The sequence below is a fragment of the Heterodontus francisci genome, chromosome 29, assembly GCF_036365525.1.
Source record: "Heterodontus francisci isolate sHetFra1 chromosome 29, sHetFra1.hap1, whole genome shotgun sequence".
NCBI lineage: Eukaryota > Metazoa > Chordata > Chondrichthyes > Heterodontiformes > Heterodontidae > Heterodontus > Heterodontus francisci.
In genome coordinates, this window is record NC_090399.1 from 2674431 (window position 1) to 2692353 (window position 17923).

General features: G+C 38.3%; 1 protein-coding gene across 1 annotated transcript in view; it reads left to right on the plus strand.

The window, feature by feature from the left end:
- Positions 1–17923, plus strand: part of LOC137345906 (butyrophilin subfamily 1 member A1-like) — a 182272-nt gene that overhangs the window by 115626 nt on the left and 48723 nt on the right. The gene's annotated exons all lie outside the window — the stretch shown is intronic.

Below are 17923 nucleotides of genomic sequence, written 5' to 3' on the forward strand. Positions count from 1 at the left end.
ATGGACTGTTTTTATGCAGTAGATGTTTTGGAAGACACACTGCATCGACTATATTTATCCAGTAGATGTATTGGTAGACACACTGCATGGACTGTATTTATTCAGTAGATGTATTGGTCGACACACTGCATGGACTATATTTATCCAATAGATGTATTGGTAGACACACTGCATGGACTATATTTATCCAGTAGATGTATTGGTAGACACACTGCATGGACTATATTTATCCAATAGATGTATTGGTAGACACACTGCATGGACTGTATTTATGCAGTAGATGTTTTGGAAGACACACTGCATGGACTATATTTATCCAGTAGATGTATTGGTAGACACACTGCATGGACTGTATTTATCTAATAGATGTATTGGTAGACACCCTGCATGGACTGTATTTATCCAGTAGATGTATTGGAAGACACACTGCATGGACTGTTTTTATGCAGTAGATGTTTTGGAAGACACACTGCATGGACTATATTTATCCAGTAGATGTATTGGTAGACACACTGCATGGACTGTATTTATCCAGTAGATGTATTGGTAGACACACTGCATGGACTGTATTTATGCAGTAGATGTATTGGAAGACACACTGCATGGACTATATTTATCCAGTAGATGTATTGGTAGACACACTGCATGGAGTGTATTTATCCAGTAGATGTATTGGTAGACACACTGCATGGACTGTATTTATGCAGTAGATGTATTGGTAGACACACTGCATGGAATGTATTTATCCAGTAGATGTATTGGTAGACACACTGCATGGACTGTATTTATGCAGTAGATGTATTGGTCGACACACTGCAGGGAATGTATTTATCCAGTAGATGTATTGGTAGACACACTGCATGGACTGTATTTATCCAGTAGATGTATTGGTAGACACACTGCATGGACTGTATTTATGCAGTAGATGTATTGGTAGACACACTGCATGGAATGTATTTATCCAGTAGATGTATTGGTAGACACACTGCATGGACTGTATTTATGCAGTAGATGTATTGGTAGACACACTGCATGGAATGTATTTATCCAGTAGATGTATTGGTAGACACACTGCATGGACTGTATTTATCCAGTAGATGTATTGGTAGACACACTGCATGGACTGTATTTATGCAGTAGATGTATTGGAAGACACACTGCATGGACTATATTTATCCAGTAGATGTATTGGTAGACACACTGCATGGACTATATTTATCCAATAGATGTATTGGTAGACACACTGCATGGAATGTATTTATCCAGTAGATGTATTGGTAGACACACTGCATGGACTGTATTTATGCAGTAGATGTATTGGTAGACACACTGCATGGAATGTATTTATGCAGTAGATGTATTGGAAGACACATTGCATGGACTGTATTTATCCAGTAGATGTATTGGTAGACACACTGCATGGACGATATTTATCCAGTAGATGTATTGGTAGACACACTGCATGGACTGTATTTATCCAGTAGATGTATTGGAAGACACACTGCATGGACTGTATTTATCCAGTAGATCTATTGGAAGACACACTACATGGAATGTATTTATCCAGTAGATGTATTGGTAGACACACTGCATGGACTGTATTTATCCAGTCGATGTATTGGTAGACACACTGCATGGACTATATTTATCCAGTAGATGTATTGGTAGACACACTGCATGGACTGTATTTATCCAGTAGATGTATTGGTAGACACACTGCATGGACTATATTTATCCAATAGATGTATTGGTAGACACACTGCATGGACTGTATTTATCCAGTAGATGTATTGGTAGACACACTGCATGGACTATATTTATCCAGTAGATGTATTGGTAGACACACTGCATGGAGTGTATTTATCCAATAGATGTATTGGTAGACACACTGCATGGACTGTATTTATCCAATAGATGTATTGGTAGACACACTGCATTGACTGTATTTATCCAGTAGATGTATTGGTGGACACACTGCATGGACTGTATTTATCCAATAGATGTATTGGTAGACACACTGCATGGACTGTATTTATCCAATAGATGTATTGGTAGACACACTGCATTGACTGTATTTATCCAGTAGATGTATTGGTAGACACACTGCATGGACTATATTTATCCAATAGATGTATTGGTAGACACACTGCATGGACTGTATTTATCCAGTAGATGTATTGGTAGACACACTGCATGGACTGTATTTATTCAGTAGATGTATTGGTAGACACACTGCATGGACTATATTTATCCAATAGATGTATTGGTAGACACACTGCATGGACTATATTTATCCAATAGATGTATTGGTAGACACACTGCATGGACTATATTTATTCAGTAGATGTATTGGTAGACACCCTGCATGGACTATATTTATCCAGTAGTTGTATTGGTAGACACACTGCATGGACTATATTTATCCAGTAGATGTATTGGTAGACAGACTGCATGGACTATATTTATCCAGTAGATGTATTGGTAGACACACTACATGGAGTGTATTTATCCAGTAGATATATTGGTAGACACACAGCATGGACTGTATTTATCCAGTAGATGTATTGGTAGACACACTGCATGGACTGTATTTATCCAGTAGATGTATTGGTAGACACACTGCATGGAGTGTATTTATCCAGTAGATGTATTGGTAGACACACTGCATGGACTGTATTTATCCAGGAGATGTATTGGTAGACACACTGCATGGACTGTATTTATCCAATAGATGTATTGGTAGACACACTGCATGGACTGTATTTATCCAATAGATGTATTGGTAGACACACTGCATGGACTGTATTTATCCAATAGATGTATTGGTAGACACACAGTATGGAGTGTATTTATCCAGTAGATGTATTGGTAGACACACTGCATGGACTGTATTTATCCAATAGATGTATTGGTAGACACACTGCATGGAGTGTATTTATCCAGTAGATGTATTGGTAGACACACTGCATGGACTGTATTTATCCAATAGATGTATTGGTGGACACACTGCATGGACTATATTTATCCTGTAGATGTATTGGTAGACACACTGCATGGACTGTATTTATCCAATAGATGTATTGGTAGACACACTGCATTGACTGTATTTATCCAGTAGATGTATTGGTAGACACACTGCATGGACTGTATTTATCCAATAGATGTATTGGTAGACACACTGCATGGACTGTATTTATCCAATAGATGTATTGGTAGACACACTGCATTGACTGTATTTATCCAGTAGATGTATTGGTAGACACACTGCATGGACTATATTTATCCAATAGATGTATTGGTAGACACACTGCATGGACTGTATTTATCCAGTAGATGTATTGGTAGACACACTGCATGGACTGTATTTATTCAGTAGATGTATTGGTAGACACACTGCATGGACTATATTTATCCAATAGATGTATTGGTAGACACACTGCATGGACTATATTTATCCAATAGATGTATTGGTAGACACACTGCATGGACTATATTTATTCAGTAGATGTATTGGTAGACACCCTGCATGGACTATATTTATCCAGTAGATGTATTGGTAGACACACTGCATGGACTATATTTATCCAGTAGATGTATTGGTAGACAGACTGCATGGACTATATTTATCCAGTAGATGTATTGGTAGACACACTACATGGAGTGTATTTATCCAGTAGATATATTGGTAGACACACAGCATGGACTGTATTTATCCAGTAGATGTATTGGTAGACAGACTGCATGGACTATATTTATCCAGTAGATGTATTGGTAGACACACTACATGGAGTGTATTTATCCAGTAGATATATTGGTAGACACACAGCATGGACTATATTTATCCAGTAGATGTATTGGTAGACACACTACATGGAGTGTATTTATCCAGTAGATGTATTGGTAGACACACTGCATGGACTGTATTTATCCAGTAGATGTATTGGTAGACACACTGCATGGAGTGTATTTATCCAGTAGATGTATTGGTAGACACACTGCATGGACTGTATTTATCCAGGAGATGTATTGGTAGACACACTGCATGGACTGTATTTATCCAATAGATGTATTGGTAGACACACTGCATGGACTGTATTTATCCAATAGATGTATTGGTAGACACACTGCATGGACTGTATTTATCCAATAGATGTATTGGTAGACACACAGCATGGAGTGTATTTATCCAGTAGATGTATTGGTAGACACACTGCATGGACTGTATTTATCCAATAGATGTATTGGTAGACACACTGCATGGACTGTATTTATCCAATAGATGTATTGGTAGACACACTGCATGGACTGTATTTATCCAGTAGATGTATTGGTAGACACACTGCATGGAATATATTTATCCAGTAGTTGTATTGGTAGACACACTGCATGGACTGTATTTATCCAGTAGATGTATTGGTAGACACACTGCATGGACTGTATTTATCCAATAGATGTATTGGTGGACACACTGCATGGACTATATTTATCCTGTAGATGTATTGGTAGACACACTGCATGGACTGTATTTATCCAATAGATGTATTGGTAGACAAACTGCATGGACTGTATTTCTCCAGTAGATGTATTGGTAGACACACTGCATGGACTGTATTTATCCAATAGATGTATTGGTAGACACACTGCATGGACTATATTTATCCTGTAGATGTATTGGTAGACACACTGCATGGAATGTATTTATCCAGTAGATGTATTGGTAGACACACTGCATGGAGTGTATTTATCCAGTAGATGTATTGATAGACACACTGCATGGAATGTATTTATCCAGTAGATGTATTGGTAGACACACTGCATGGACTGTATTTATCCAGTCGATGTATTTGTAGACACACTGCATGGACTGTATTTATCCAGTAGATGTATTGGTAGACACACTGCATGGACTATATTTATCCTGTAGATGTATTGGTAGACACACTGCATGGATTGTATTTATCCAGTAGATGTATTGGTAGACACACTGCATGGAGTGTATTTATCCAGTAGATGTATTGATAGACACACTGCATGGAATGTATTTATCCAGTAGATGTATTGGTAGACACACTGCATGGACTGTATTTATCCAGTCGATGTATTGGAAGACACACTGCATGGACTGTATTTATGCAGCAGATGTATTGGTAGACACACTGCATGGAATGTATTTATCCAGTAGATGTATTGGTAGACACACTGCATGGACTGTATTTATCCAGTAGATGTATTGGTAGACACACTGCATGGACTGTATTTATCCAGTAGATGTATTGGTAGACACACTGCATGGACTGTATTTATCCATTAGGTTTATTGGAAGACACACTGCATGGAATGTATTTATCCAGTAGATGTATTGGTAGACACACTGCATGGAATGTATTTATCCAGTGGATGTATTGGTAGACACACTGCATGGACTGTATTTATCCAGTAGATGTATTGGTAGACACACTGCATGGAATGTATTTATGCAGTAGATGTATTGGTAGACACACTGCATGGAGTGTATTTATCCAGTCGATGTAATGGTAGACACACTGCATGGAATGTATTTATCCAGTAGATGTATTGGAAGACACACTGCATGGACTGTATTTATCCAGTAGATGTATTGGAAGACACACTGCATGGAATGTATTTATCCAGTAGATGTATTGGTAGACACACTGCATGGACTGTATTTATGCAGTAGATGTATTGGTAGACACACTGCATGGACTGTATTTATGCAGTAGATGTATTGGAAGACACACTGCATGGACTGTATTTATGCAGTAGATGTATTGGTAGACACACTGCATGGAATGTATTTATCCAGTAGATGTATTGGTAGACACACTGCATGGAATGTCTTTATCCAGTAGATGTGTTGGTAGACACACTGCATGGACTATATTTATCCAGTAGATGTATTGGTAGACACACTGCATGGAATGTATTTATCCAGTAGATGTATTGGTAGACCCACTGCATGGAATGTATTTATCCAGTAGATGTATTGGTAGACACACTGCATGGACTGTATTTATCCAGTAGATGTATTGGTAGACACACTGCATGGACTGTATTTATCCAGTAGATGTATTGGAAGACACACTGCATGGAATGTATTTATCCATTAGATGTATTGGTAGACACACTGCATGGACTGTATTTTCCAGTAGATGTATTGGTAGACACACTGCATGGACTGTATTTATCCAGTAGATGTATTGGAAGACACACTGCATGGAATGTATTTATCCAGTAGATGTATTGGTAGACACACTGCATGGACTGTATTTATCCAGTAGATGTATTGGAAGACACACTGCATGAAATGTATTTAACCAGTAGATGCATTGGTAGACACACTGCATGGACTGTATTTATCCAGTAGATGTATTGGTAGACACACTGCATAGACTGTATTTATCCAGTAGATGTATTGGTAGACACACTGCATGGAATGTATTTATCCAGTAGATGTATTGGTAGACACACTACATGGAGTGTATTTATCCAGTAGATGTATTGGTAGACACACTGCATGGACTGTATTTATCCAGTAGATGTATTGGTAGACACACTGCATGGACTGTATTTATCCAGTAGATGTATTGGTAGACACACTGCATGGAGTGTATTTATCCAGTAGATGTATTGGTAGACACACTGCATGGACTGTATTTATCCAGTAGATGTATTGGTAGACACACTGCATGGACTGTATTTATCCAATAGATGTATTGGTAGACACACTGCATGGACTGTATTTATCCAATAGATGTATTGGTAGACACACAGCATGGAGTGTATTTATCCAGTAGATGTATTGGTAGACACACTGCGTGGACTGTATTTATCCAAGAGATGTATTGGTAGACACACTGCATGGACTGTATTTATCCAGTAGATGTATTGGTAGACACACTGCATGGACTGTATTTATCCAATAGATGTATTGGTAGACACACTGCATGGACTGTATTTATCCAGTAGATGTATTGGTAGACACACTGCATGGAATATATTTATCCAGTAGTTGTATTGGTAGACACACTGCATGGACTGTATTTATCCAGTAGATGTATTGGTAGACACACTGCATGGACTGTATTTATCCAATAGATGTATTGGTAGACACACTGCATGGACTATATTTATCCTGTAGATGTATTGGTAGACACACTGCATGGACTGTATTTATCCAATAGATGTATTGGTAGACAAACTGCATGGACTGTATTTCTCCAGTAGATGTATTGGTAGACACACTGCATGGACTGTATTTATCCAATAGATGTATTGGTAGACACACTGCATGGACTATATTTATCCTGTAGATGTATTGGTGGACACACTACATGGACTGTATTTATCCAGTAGATGTATTGGTAGACACACTGCATGGACTGTATTTATCCAGTAGATGTATTGGTAGACACACTGCATGGACTATATTTATCCTGTAGATGTATTGGTAGACACACTGCATGGATTGTATTTATCCAGTAGATGTATTGGTAGACACACTGCATGGAATGTATTTATCCAGTAGATATATTGGTAGACACACTGCATGGACTGTATTTATCCAGTCGATGTATTGGTGGACACACTGCATGGACTGTATTTATCCAGTAGATGTATTGGTAGACACACTGCATGAAATGTATTTATCCAGTAGATGTATTGGAAGACACACTGCATGGACTGTATTTATGCAGTAGATGTATTGGTAGACACACTGCATGGAATGTATTTATCCAGTAGATGTTTTGGTAGACACACTGCATGGAGTGTATTTATCCAGTAGATGTATTGATAGACACACTGCATGGAATGTATTTATCCAGTAGATGTATTGGTAGACACACTGCATGGACTGTATTTATCCAGTCGATGTATTGGTAGACACACTGCATGGACTGTATTTATCCAGTAGATGTATTGGTAGACACACTGCATGAAATGTATTTATCCAGTAGATGTATTGGAAGACACACTGCATGGACTGTATTTATGCAGTAGATGTATTGGTAGACACACTGCATGGAATGTATTTATCCAGTAGATGTATTGGTGGACACACTGCATGGACTGTATTTATCCAGTAGATGTATTGGTAGACACACTGCATGGACTGTATTTATCCAGTAGATGTATTGGTAGACACACTGCATGGACTGTATTTATCCAGTATGTTTATTGGAAGACACACTGCATGGAATGTATTTATCCAGTAGATGTATTGGTAGACACACTGCATGGAATGTATTTATCCAGTGGATATATTGGTAGACACACTGCATGGACTGTATTTATCCAGTAGATGTATTGGTAGACACACTGCATGGAATGTATTTATGCAGTAGATGTATTGGTAGACACACTGCATGGAGTGTATTTATCCAGTCGATGTATTGGTAGACACACTGCATGGAATGTATTTATCCAGTAGATGTATTGGTAGACACACTGCATGGACTGTATTTATCCAGTAGATGTATTGGAAGACACACTGCATGGAATGTATTTATCCAGTAGATGTATTGGTAGACACACTGCATGGACTGTATTTATGCAATAGATGTATTGGTAGACGCACTGCATGGACTGTATTTATGCAGTAGATGTATTGGAAGACACACTGCATGGACTGTATTTATGCAGTAGATGTATTGGTAGACACACTGCATGGAATGTATTTATCCAGTAGATGTATTGGTAGACACACTGCATGGAATGTCTTTATCCAGTAGATGTGTTGGTAGACACACTGCATGGACTATATTTATCCAGTAGATGTATTGGTAGACACACTGCATGGAATGTTTTTATCCAGTAGATGTATAGGTAGACCCACTGCATGGAATGTATTTATCCAGTCGATGTATTGGTAGACACACTTCATGGACTGTATTTATCCAGTAGATGTATTGGTAGACACACTGCATGGACTGTATTTATCCAGTAGATGTATTGGAAGACACACTGCATGGAATGTATTTATCCATTAGATGTATTGGTAGACACACTGCATGGACTGTATTTTCCAGTAGATGTATTGGTAGACACACTGCATGGACTGTATTTATCCAGTAGATGTATTGGAAGACACACTGCATGGAATGTATTTATCCAGTAGATGTATTGGTAGACACACTGCATGGACTGTATTTATCCAGTAGATGTATTGGAAGACACACTGCATGAAATGTATTTAACCAGTAGATGCATTGGTAGACACACTGCATGGACTGTATTTATCCAGTAGATGTATTGGTAGACACACTGCATAGACTGTATTTATCCAGTAGATGTATTGGTAGACACACTGCATGGAATGTATTTATCCAGTAGATGTATTGGTAGACACACTGCATGGAATGTATTTATCCAGTAGATGTGTTGGTAGACACACTGCATGGACTATATTTATCCAGTAGATGTATTGGTAGACACACTGCATGGAATGTATTTATCCAGTAGATGTATTGGTAGACCCACTGCATGGAATGTATTTATCCAGTAGATGTATTGGTAGAGACACTGCATGGACTGTATTTATCCAGTAGATGTATTGGAAGACACACTGCATGGACTGTATTTATGCAGTAGATGTATTGGTAGACACACTGCATGGAATGTATTTATCCAGTAGATGTATTGGTGGACACACTGCATGGACTGTATTTATCCAGTAGATGTATTGGTAGACACACTGCATGGACTGTATTTATCCAGTAGATGTATTGGTAGACACACTGCATGGACTGTATTTATCCAGTAGGTTTATTGGAAGACACACTGCATGGAATGTATTTATCCAGTAGATGTATTGGTAGACACACTGCATGGAATGTATTTATCCAGTGGATATATTGGTAGACACACTGCATGGACTGTATTTATCCAGTAGATGTATTGGTAGACACACTGCATGGAATGTATTTATGCAGTAGATGTATTGGTAGACACACTGCATGGAGTGTATTTATCCAGTCGATGTATTGGTAGACACACTGCATGGAATGTATTTATCCAGTAGATGTATTGGTAGACACACTGCATGGACTGTATTTATCCAGTAGATGTATTGGAAGACACACTGCATGGAATGTATTTATCCAGTAGATGTATTGGTAGACACACTGCATGGACTGTATTTATGCAATAGATGTATTGGTAGACACACTGCATGGACTGTATTTATGCAGTAGATGTATTGGAAGACACACTGCATGGACTGTATTTATGCAGTAGATGTATTGGTAGACACACTGCATTGAATGTATTTATCCAGTAGATGTATTGGTAGACACACTGCATGGAATGTCTTTATCCAGTAGATGTGTTGGTAGACACACTGCATGGACTATATTTATCCAGTAGATGTATTGGTAGACACACTGCATGGAATGTTTTTATCCAGTAGATGTATAGGTAGACCCACTGCATGGAATGTATTTATCCAGTAGATGTATTGGTAGACACACTTCATGGACTGTATTTATCCAGTAGATGTATTGGTAGACACACTGCATGGACTGTATTTATCCAGTAGATGTATTGGAAGACACACTGCATGGAATGTATTTATCCATTAGATGTATTGGTAGACACACTGCATGGACTGTATTTTCCAGTAGATGTATTGGTAGACACACTGCATGGACTGTATTTATCCAGTAGATGTATTGGAAGACACACTGCATGGAATGTATTTATCCAGTAGATGTATTGGTAGACACACTGCATGGACTGTATTTATCCAGTAGATGTATTGGAAGACACACTGCATGAAATGTATTTAACCAGTAGATGCATTGGTAGACACACTGCATGGACTGTATTTATCCAGTAGATGTATTGGTAGACACACTGCATAGACTGTATTTATCCAGTAGATGTATTGGTAGACACACTGCATGGAATGTATTTATCCAGTAGATGTATTGGTAGACACACTGCATGGAATGTATTTATCCAGTAGATGTGTTGGTAGACACACTGCATGGACTATATTTATCCAGTAGATGTATTGGTAGACACACTGCATGGAATGTATTTATCCAGTAGATGTATTGGTAGACCCACTGCATGGAATGTATTTATCCAGTAGATGTATTGGTAGAGACACTGCATGGACTGTATTTATCCAGTAGATGTATTGGAAGACACACTGCATGGACTGTATTTATGCAGTAGATGTATTGGTAGACACACTGCATGGAATGTATTTATCCAGTAGATGTATTGGTGGACACACTGCATGGACTGTATTTATCCAGTAGATGTATTGGTAGACACACTGCATGGACTGTATTTATCCAGTAGATGTATTGGTAGACACACTGCATGGACTGTATTTATCCAGTAGGTTTATTGGAAGACACACTGCATGGAATGTATTTATCCAGTAGATGTATTGGTAGACACACTGCATGGAATGTATTTATCCAGTGGATATATTGGTAGACACACTGCATGGACTGTATTTATCCAGTAGATGTATTGGTAGACACACTGCATGGAATGTATTTATGCAGTAGATGTATTGGTAGACACACTGCATGGAGTGTATTTATCCAGTCGATGTATTGGTAGACACACTGCATGGAATGTATTTATCCAGTAGATGTATTGGTAGACACACTGCATGGACTGTATTTATCCAGTAGATGTATTGGAAGACACACTGCATGGAATGTATTTATCCAGTAGATGTATTGGTAGACACACTGCATGGACTGTATTTATGCAATAGATGTATTGGTAGACACACTGCATGGACTGTATTTATGCAGTAGATGTATTGGAAGACACACTGCATGGACTGTATTTATGCAGTAGATGTATTGGTAGACACACTGCATGGAATGTATTTATCCAGTAGATGTATTGGTAGACACACTGCATGGAATGTCTTTATCCAGTAGATGTGTTGGTAGACACACTGCATGGACTATATTTATCCAGTAGATGTATTGGTAGACACACTGCATGGAATGTTTTTATCCAGTAGATGTATAGGTAGACCCACTGCATGGAATGTATTTATCCAGTAGATGTATTGGTAGACACACTGCATGGACTGTATTTATCCAGTAGATATATTGGTAGACACACTGCATGGACTGTATTTATCCAGTAGATGTATTGGAAGACACACTGCATGGAATGTATTTATCCATTAGATGTATTGGTAGACACACTACATGGACTGTATTTTCCAGTAGATGTATTGGTAGACACACTGCATGGACTGTATTTATCCAGTAGATGTATTGGAAGACACACTGCATGGAATGTATTTATCCAGTAGATGTATTGGTAGACACACTGCATGGACTGTATTTATCCAGTAGATGTATTGGAAGACACACTGCATGAAATGTATTTAACCAGTAGATGCATTGGTAGACACACTGCATGGACTGTATTTATCCAGTAGATGTATTGGTAGACACACTGCATAGACTGTATTTATCCAGTAGATGTATTGATAGACACACTGCATGGAATGTATTTATCCAGTAGATGTATTGGTAGACACACTGCATGGAATGTATTTATCCAGTAGATGTGTTGGTAGACACACAGCATGGACTATATTTATCCAGTAGATGTATTGGTAGACACACTGCATGGAATGTATTTATGCAGTAGATGTATTGGTAGACACACTGCATGGAGTGTATTTATCCAGTCGATGTATTGGTAGACACACTGCATGGAATGTATTTATCCAGTAGATGTATTGGTAGACACACTGCATGGACTGTATTTATCCAGTAGATGTATTGGAAGACACACTGCATGGAATGTATTTATCCAGTAGATGTATTGGTAGACACACTGCATGGACTGTATTTATGCAATAGATGTATTGGTAGACACACTGCATGGACTGTATTTATGCAGTAGATGTATTGGAAGACACACTGCATGGACTGTATTTATGCAGTAGATGTATTGGTAGACACACTGCATGGAATGTATTTATCCAGTAGATGTATTGGTAGACACACTGCATGGAATGTCTTTATCCAGTAGATGTGTTGGTAGACACACTGCATGGACTATATTTATCCAGTAGATGTATTGGTAGACACACTGCATGGAATGTTTTTATCCAGTAGATGTATAGGTAGACCCACTGCATGGAATGTATTTATCCAGTAGATGTATTGGTAGACACACTGCATGGACTGTATTTATCCAGTAGATATATTGGTAGACACACTGCATGGACTGTATTTATCCAGTAGATGTATTGGAAGACACACTGCATGGAATGTATTTATCCATTAGATGTATTGGTAGACACACTACATGGACTGTATTTTCCAGTAGATGTATTGGTAGACACACTGCATGGACTGTATTTATCCAGTAGATGTATTGGAAGACACACTGCATGGAATGTATTTATCCAGTAGATGTATTGGTAGACACACTGCATGGACTGTATTTATCCAGTAGATGTATTGGAAGACACACTGCATGAAATGTATTTAACCAGTAGATGCATTGGTAGACACACTGCATGGACTGTATTTATCCAGTAGATGTATTGGTAGACACACTGCATAGACTGTATTTATCCAGTAGATGTATTGATAGACACACTGCATGGAATGTATTTATCCAGTAGATGTATTGGTAGACACACTGCATGGAATGTATTTATCCAGTAGATGTGTTGGTAGACACACAGCATGGACTATATTTATCCAGTAGATGTATTGGTAGACACACTGCATGGAATGTATTTATCCAGTAGATGTATTGGTAGACCCACTGCATGGAATGTATTTATCCAGTAGATGTATTGGTTGACACACTGCATGGACTGTATTTATCCAGTAGATGTATTGGTAGACACACTGCATGGACTGTATTTATCCAGTAGATGTATTGGAAGACACACTGCATGGAATGTATTTATCCATTAGATGCATTGGTGGACACACTGCATGGACTGTATTTTCCAGTAGATGTATTGGTAGACACACTGCATGGACTGTATTTATCCAGTAGATGTATTGGAAGACACACTGCATGGAATGTATTTATCCAGTAGATGTATTGGTAGACACACTGCATGGACTGTATTTATCCAGTAGATGTATTGGAAGACACACTGCATGAAATGTATTTAACCAGTAGATGCATTGGTAGACACACTGCATGGACTGTATTTATCCAGTAGATGTATTGGTGGACACACTGCATGGACTGTATTTATCCAGTAGATGTATTGGTAGACACACTGCATGGACTGTATTTATCCAGTAGATGTATTGGTAGACACACTGCATGGACTGTATTTATCCAGTAGATGTATTGGAAGACACACTGCATGGAATGTATTTATCCAGTAGATGCATTGGTAGACACACTGCATGGACTGTATTTATCCAGTAGATGCATTGGTAGACACACTGCATGGACTGTATTTATCCAGTAGATGTATTGGTAGACACACTGCATGGAATGTATTTATCCAGTCGATGTATTGATAGACACACTGCATGGAATGTATTTATCCAGTAGATGTATTGGTAGACACACTGCATGGACTGTATTTATCCAGTAGATGCATTGGTAGACACACTGCATGGACTGTATTTATCCAGTAGATGTATTGATAGACACACTGCATGGCATGTATTTATCCAGTAGATGTATTGGTAGACACACTGCATGGACTGTATTTATCCAGTCGATGTATTGGTAGACACACTGCATGGACTGTATTTATCCAGTAGATGTATTGGTAGACACACTGCATGGACTGTATTTATCCAGTGGATGCATTGGTAGACACACTGCATGGACTGTATTTATCCAGTCGATGTATTGGTAGACACACTGCATGGACTGTATTTATCCAGTAGATGTATTGGTAGACACACTGCATGGACTGTATTTATCCAGTAGATGTATTGGAGGACTGACTGCATGAAATGTATTTATCCAGTAGATGTATTGGAAGACACACTGCATGAAATGTATTTATCCAGTAGATGTATTGGAAGACACACTGCATGAAATGTATTTATCCAGTAGATGTATTGGAAGACACACTGCATGAAATGTATTTATCCAGTAGATGTATTGGAAGACTCACTGCATGAAATGTATTTATCCAGTAGATGTATTGGAAGACACACTGCATGAAATGTATTTATCCAGTAGATGTATTGGAAGACACACTGCATGGACTGTATTTATGCAGTAGATGTATTGGAAGACACACTGCATGGAATGTATTTATCCAGTAGATGTATTGGTAGACACACTGCATGGACTGTATTTATCCAGTTGATGTATTGGAAGACACACTGCATGGACTGTATTTATCCAGTAGATGTAATGGTAGACACACTGCATGGACTGTATTTATCCAGTAGTTGTATTGGAAGACACACTGCATGGAATGTATTTATCCAGTAGATGTATTGGTAGACACACTGCATGAAATGTATTTAACCAGTAGATGCATTGGTAGACACACTGCATGGACTGTATTTATCCAGTAGATGTATTGGTAGACACACTGCATGGACTGTATTTATCCAGTAGATGTATTGGTGGACACACTGCATGGACTGTATTTATCCAGTAGATGTATTGGTAGACACACTGCATGGACTGTATTTATCCAGTAGATGTATTGGTAGACACACTGCATGGACTGTATTTATCCAGTAGATGTATTGGAAGACACACTGCATGGAATGTATTTATCCAGTAGATGCATTGGTAGACACACTGCATGGACTGTATTTATCCAGTAGATGCATTGGTAGACACACTGCATGGACTGTATTTATCCAGTAGATGTATTGGTAGACACACTGCATGGAATGTATTTATCCAGTCGATGTATTGATAGACACACTGCATGGAATGTATTTATCCAGTAGATGTATTGGTAGACACACTGCATGGACTGTATTTATCCAGTAGATGCATTGGTAGACACACTGCATGGACTGTATTTATCCAGTAGATGTATTGATAGACACACTGCATGGAATGTATTTATCCAGTAGATGTATTGGTAGACACACTGCATGGACTGTATTTATCCAGTCGATGTATTTGTAGACACACTGCATGGACTGTATTTATCCAATAGATGTATTGGTAGACACACTGCATGGACTGTATTTATCCAGTGGATGCATTGGTAGACACACTGCATGGACTGTATTTATCCAGTCGATGTATTGGTAGACACACTGCATGGACTGTATTTATCCAGTAGATGTATTGGTAGACACACTGCATGGACTGTATTTATCCTGTAGATGTATTGGAGGACTGACTGCATGAAATGTATTTATCCAGTAGATGTATTGGAAGACACACTGCATGAAATGTATTTATCCAGTAGATGTATTGGAAGACACACTGCATGAAATGTATTTATCCAGTAGATGTATTGGAAGACACACTGCATGAAATGTATTTATCCAGTAGATGTATTGGAAGACTCACTGCATGAAATGTATTTATCCAGTAGATGTATTGGAAGACACACTGCATGAAATGTATTTATCCAGTAGATGTATTGGAAGACACACTGCATGGACTGTATTTATGCAGTAGATGTATTGGAAGACACACTGCATGGAATGTATTTATCCAGTAGATGTATTGGTAGACACACTGCATGGACTGTATTTATCCAGTTGATGTATTGGAAGACACACTGCATGGACTGTATTTATCCAGTAGATGTAATGGTAGACACACTGCATGGACTGTATTTATCCAGTAGATGTATTGGAAGACACACTGCATGGAATGTATTTATCCAGTAGATGTATTGGTAGACACACTGCATGAAATGTATTTAACAAGTAGATGCATTGGTAGACACACTGCATGGACTGTATTTATCCAGTAGATGTATTGGTAGACACACTGCATGGACTGTATTTATCCAGTAGATGTATTGGTAGACACACTGCATGGACTGTATTTATCCAGTAGATGTATTGGTAGACACACTGCATGGACTGTATTTATCCAGTAGATGTATTGCAAGACACACTGCATGGAATGTATTTATCCAGTAGATGCATTGGTAGACACACTGCATGGACTGTATTTATCCAGTAGATGCATTGGTAGACACACTGCATGGACTGTATTTATCCAGTAGATGTATTGGTAGACACACTGCATGGAATGTATTTATCCAGTAGATGTATTGATAGACACACTGCATGGAATGTATTTATCCAGTAGATGTATTGGTAGACACACTGCATGGACTGTATTTATCCAGTAGATGCATTGGTAGACACACTGCATGGACTGTATTTATCCAGTAGATGTATTGATAGACACACTGCATGGAATGTATTTATCCAGTAGATGTATTGGTAGACACACTGCATGGACTGTATTTATCCAGTCGATGTATTGGTAGACACACTGCATGGACTGTATTTATCCAGTAGATGTATTGGTAGACACACTGCATGGACTGTATTTATCCAGTAGATGCATTGGTAGACACACTGCATGGACTGTATTTATCCAGTCGATGTATTGGTAGACACACTGCATGGACTGTATTTATCCAGTAGATGTATTGGTAGACACACTGCATGGACTGTATTTATCCAGTAGATGTATTGGAAGACTCACTGCATGAAATGTATTTATCCAGTAGATGTATTGGAAGACACACTGCATGAAATCTATTTATCCAGTAGATGTATTGGAAGACACACTGCATGGACTGTATTTATCCAGTAGATGTATTGGAAGACTCACTGCATGAAATGTATTTATCCAGTAGATGTATTGGAAGACACACTGCATGAAATGTATTTATCCAGTAGATGTATTGGAAGACACACTGCATGGAATGTATTTATCCAGTCGATGTATTGGTAGACACACT